Below are 6000 nucleotides of genomic sequence, written 5' to 3'. Positions count from 1 at the left end.
TGCTCCACCCCCTCCTCCCCAGACTCAAAGTTCACGGAGGTTGCCAGGCTGATACCCAGGCATCCACAACAATGTTGCTAGAAGCTTGTCTCACATAGCCAGACATTACTCCACAGCACAGCGGAGTAGCTAACGTTAGATGCTGGCTATATTGACAGTCATAAAAGCCCGTGCTCACGCAGAGCTCTGCACCTGACTGACAGACACACTTCCTAGGCTTAGGATTACCGTTGGAACCACTAAAAATAACACTACCTTGCTGTCCTCTCCACCCAACTAAACACACTTTATTGGCTTAGAAGTACGGCAACAATCACTAAACACACTGCGAACGCACAGTCCTCTCTTCAAAAGAGAAACGTGAATATGTTAAATGATGAAAAAAGTGGCAAAAACATAACAAAATAAAAAAGTCAGAAAAAGCGACAAAAACTAGGTTGGCCGAAATGTATTGGGAACCTAAGTTGTATGCGGGCCGGATCAAAGTCTGCGGGGGTCCTGGCCTTGAGTTTGATGTGGTCTAGAGGTCTACAGGTTAGCGCTCTTGGAATATCAGACTGACAAATCAAAGTTTAAACCTCTTCAACCTAACCGCTAAGTAGACTGCAGAGGGCCCAAAGAAACATGCAACAACTCAATATTTAGAGCCACATCGCACCGTTGGGCTGCAATAATGATGAACGTTCCCTATCACGGAAATAGTTCTCTATACAGTGTGTTCGCCATTTTGTAGAGGTGTTCTAATTCTCCCCAGTTAATTTCATTCACTATGAAGTCCACTATAAAATACCTACAATGCACTGCTAATTTGAGTGCGCATCAATGTACTAGAGATGGTCCGATACCATTTTTTGCTTCCCGATTCCGATACCTGAACTTGCGTATCGGCCGATACCGAGTACTGATCCGATACCAGTGTGTCATATATTTTATTATGTTTTAAGAACTGTATACTACTATCCCTGTATGGATGTGATATGATTTATATCTTTGTTGTCGGTCTGGATCAGGTTAAACTCTTTGTGAAACATGAACCAACACAAACAATGAACGCCACAGAACTTTCTGTAATTCTGCAGTTTGACAGTCAGTTATAACGGAAAAAGAACATAAATAAACTACTTTAACGGAGATTATCTTTAGGGCTTTATTACGTGGTATCAGATCGGTGCATAAACTCCAGTACTTACCGATACCAGCGTTTTACTGGTATCGGTATCGGAACATCTCTACAATGTACCCTACATTTTACTCCCGTATACCACAATGCAACGCGGTCGTGTGTTCCCAGAGGAGAAGGAACAGTGGAAATGTAACATGCAACACACATATATATATATATATATATATATATGTACTGTACAACCTTTTACTTTCCTCCTGGGTGCTCGGTTTGTTTCAGGGATATATTAGAAGTATTTTAGTTTGGGTTTGTTTACATGATGCTGGGCGCCGTGCGCCTCCGTCATGCAAATAACGGGCGCGACTCCTGACGCAAGTCACGCAATGATGTGTTGTCAGTGAGTGTCTGGAATCTGGTTTGGTCGTTCCCGATATAGTTCACTATTTAATAAACACTAGAGAGGGAATAGGGAGGGAGTGAATGAGGGAACGGTTTCCAACACAGCTCAAGTTTATTTTTATTTTTTTCAATTCTGTTTTTATTGTTTTAATGACATAACAACGTATGAAAACAATACACAATGTAGATTAGAAAAAGTACATTCTCTCCCCCCTCCCACTACCCAGATAGCAACACTGAAATTAATAATTACAACTTGAATAAGACAGAAATGCTCAGATATGCAGACACACAAACAAATAAAATAAAAATACAATTAAATAATAATCATAATAATAAAAGAAAAGGGGAAGGGAGGTGTCTCTGGAGTTGTGTATGGGATTGGGTTGAACACAGCTCAAGTTTTTAACAGGATTCTCCCATCATGCAACACTGTGGGGACATCCACTCAATGGAAGTTTGAACCATTTCATTCTCCTTGTTTTTATCTCTCTTGAAATAGTTTTTATTAAAGGAAATAAACATCAATATAGGTAGTTAGTTATGTTTTATTTCTGTGTCATGCCAAACATTTTGGCCCATCCCACATGGGATTACAAGACACCACAAACTTATTTAACAAACATCTTCCTGTCGCATATACAAATCATTCGGAGAAATACATGAATACAAAAATATACATATACACACACATATACACACATACATATATGTATATACACGTACACACACCACACACAATCAACAAATTATCATCTACAATTCATCTCAAAGATCTTTTTTCCTCTTCTCCCAAGCTTTATCACGATCATTTATATGTTTCATATGTGAACAGCCATCACAATATCAATATAACAGCTGATTACAAACGTAATGTCTGTGTAGGTCTCAAATGTTTTAACAATTTTGTTTCATATTCTATTTTTAGAGTTTGCTGTTCTGTTAATTTCTGGTCCGTTTTAGTTCAATTGAGCTTTGAAGACATTCATCAACGACAGGCAGCTTATAAACTGGTTTTCTTTCTGTGTAATTAGCACCAAAGGTTTCTATGAAGTTTCCAAGAAAGTTCCTAGAGAATTGTTTTATGGCATTTTACGGGCTTGTAAAATGAAACATTTCCAAACGTTAAAGAAAGGAAATTAACAAGCTGTTTTAAAGCCTTCTTCACACTGCCAGGAATTAAATTAAATTCTTGCGTTTATTGTTGTGTTGGACTGAAAGTAAGAAGAAAAGATTTCGGGGTGGATGATTGGTTCAACGAGGCGACTGACTTGGATCTGTCATTAAACATTTTGTCTCCTACCAACCGTTGATGTTGTTTTCTTTAAACCACAATCTAACACTCTCCTTACCGTGGAATGTAACTAAGTACATTTACTCAAGTACTGTACTTAAAGGTGCTGTAGGTAGGATTGTAAAGATCCAGGATTTAGCCAAAGAATTTGAACAACTTCTCAGTCCCTCCCCCCTTTCTGCTGAAGCCCAAAACGGTCTCCTAAGCCCCTCCCCCCACAAGGGAGAATGAATCCGTGTGCATGAGCAGTGATTGACACGCAGTTAGACGCCCCCCCCTGGCCCTGATTGGTGCATCTGAACAGTTAGACGCCCCTGGCCCTGATTGGTGCATCTGAACAGTTAGACACCCCCCCTGGCCCTGATTGGTGCATCTGAACAGTTAGACAGCCCCCTGGCCCTGATTGGTGCATCTGATAAGTTAGACACCCCCCTGGCCCTGATTGGTGCATCTGAACAGTTAGACACCCCCCTGGCCCTGATTGGTGCATCTGAACAGGGAGCTGTGGATTTTTTGCTTTTTTAATGACCTGCTTCATGTAGTTCTACTGGAACATAGGGTCAGTTTCAGCAAATATGACAGAAAGTTAGTTTTATAAGGCTTACCTACTGCACCTTTAAGTACAAATGTTGAGCGACTTGTACTTTACTTGGGTCTTCTCTTTTCATGCCACTTTCTACAAGTCCAGCTGAAATGATTAGACCATTAAACACAGATTTAGTTTTTGAAACTTTTAAAGCTCAAATCAAAACTGCAGACTGATGTCATTAAGTGGTGTATGCATGACATGCCAATTCGTATGCTATTATTGGCGTGTTATCAAGACGCATTGTTGAACCCAACGTTACGCCCTTGCTTTTAATACTTTAGGTACATTTTCCTGATGATACTTACATACTTTTACTTATTTTCAATGCAGGACTTTTACTTGTAACCGAGTACTTTTACAGTGTGGTATTAGTACTTTTACTTAAGTAAAACGTCTAGAGTACTTCTTCCAGCTCTGTACTAAAGGATCTGAATAAACAAACTTGAACTAAGTAGTTTTTGTGCCTATATTTAACCACACCTTAATCAACAACACACAACATTTTCTGTTTCTTAATTTGGAGGACTTGTTTTTTCCTAAACTTGAATAAAACATGCTGCAGTGTATTGAAGTAATCCACTTCATTCATACGTCCATCCAGACCTTCTCGGTCTGATGTTCGTGCATGTTTTGGCCCATGTGAGTCACAATAAGGGCCACTGTAATCATGATAATATCTCTGATGACAAATGGCTTTACTCTCATATTTTCATGACTTAACTTTCATTAAAACTGCCTGAACTTTGCATAACAGAAACTTAACTTTTCTCCTGTCTGTTCATCATCATAAATTCTTGAATGTTTGAGCTCAATGGATCGTCCAGTCGGGGCCCAAATGTCAGCTCGTCCCTCATCCTTTGTGGGCCAGCTGAGGTCACGTTTGTCTGAAGAGTTGAAACTGTCCTGTAGCACCACCTGCTGGACAGACAGAGAGACTCAGCTGAATTATACTTTCTTTGATTCGACACTGTTGCTCAGCTAGTTAGTTTATATATATATATATATATAACCCTTGTGTTGTCTTCCATTTGACCATGCACTTGTCATCCTCCTGGGTGAAAACTGAAAATCAACTCTTTTTCTGATGTTTTTTTCTCTTTTTTCAACACTTTTCAATGTTTTTGGCACATTTTTTGACATTTAATGCTTCTTTTCACTTTCATGTATAAACACCACTAACACCAACTTATTATTATTTTTTGGAATTCATGGTCAATAAACCTCATTTATAGGAAATTATACCTAATTCTTGAGTTAAAAAAGCCGAAATTATGAATTATTTAGACTAATATTAAAAGAAGTATAATCACAGACGGCTTGACATTCAGTCGTGATACTGTTTTGAAAGATTTCAATTTTTTCCTGGAAAATCCAAAGTTATCCTGGATGAATTTAGCTTTGACTTGGTTGCACAAAAGCAGGTTGAATTAAACCCAGCCAAGTAACCATGGAGATTTATTCTTTGCAGCTAGCCTGCTCCAGAGCGGGCTAACAGCCGGGCTAACAGCCGGGCTAACAGCCGGGCTAACAGCCGGGCTAACAGCCGGCCGGGCTAAGATTAATCCTGGAGTCTGATGTGTTAAATCAGCTGCTGCTCTGATCCAAAATAAACGTGTTTGACAGTTATTCTGTTGTCTTCTGCTTTATTTTTATTAACATGCATTACTTGTCACTATTGCTGTCATAAGCTTGATGTAAATCCTACTATTGCAGTTCTTTACATGGTAAGAAATGGTTGCACTGGCACCGGAGACACCGGGAAATTTGCCCCGTGCAACGTGGCGAGGCGGGGTGTCCTCCCACACCGTGCAGCGGACTCTAAAGGAGACTTTTAGCGTCAATAACAACGACAATGGCACCTGACCAAACGTCCGTGTTTTACCAGATGGGAGTGGGAATGTGTTGGAACGCCACAAAGCTTCTTAATCTTTTTATTTTGGTGCTGTCACGCATCTGGGAGTGAGAAAAAAACCTGAATAATAATAATAATAATAATAATAGGCTATATTGTTTTACAGATATGCTTACAGTGTGTTTTGAACTTACTTCTTTTTCTAGTTTTTGTCCAGTCATGTTTGTTCTGTATGAACATTTATTGTAGAAAGATATTTAGAATTATAGCTTATAGAGATTTGTGCATATGGTTGTAAAACATATTCTCGCATTATGAATACGGGTTTGAAATAAAGCCTAGTCCTTAGGGTGAATGTCCCGAGGAACATTAATTCCCTCTATTCACTTTTAAGGCAAAGTAAGCTAAATAATAAAACATTTTATTTATATAGTGTTTTACAGGCTACTCAAAGACACTTTACAGTAAAACCAGCACATTTAGCACATAAAAACAGATACAGCAATACAACCAACACATAAAACAAGCATATTAAAAGCAATTAAAACACAGTGTACAACTTTGTAAAAATGTGGAGTGACTAGTAAGTGGATCTTTTTAAATCCTTACGCATTCAGTCGGTCCGCTATTGTCTATTGGGCTTTTTTTCTCTGTCTGATAACAACAGCCGTATTTCCCTTTTTGCATATTATATGTTTCACCTCCATCCAATTTTCCATTAACAGCTGCTGCTCAGCGGGTTA

This window comes from Sander vitreus, chromosome 17 (genome assembly GCF_031162955.1).
Source record: "Sander vitreus isolate 19-12246 chromosome 17, sanVit1, whole genome shotgun sequence".
Classification (NCBI taxonomy): Eukaryota; Metazoa; Chordata; class Actinopteri; order Perciformes; family Percidae; genus Sander; species Sander vitreus.
This window is presented reverse-complemented; position numbering follows the sequence as displayed.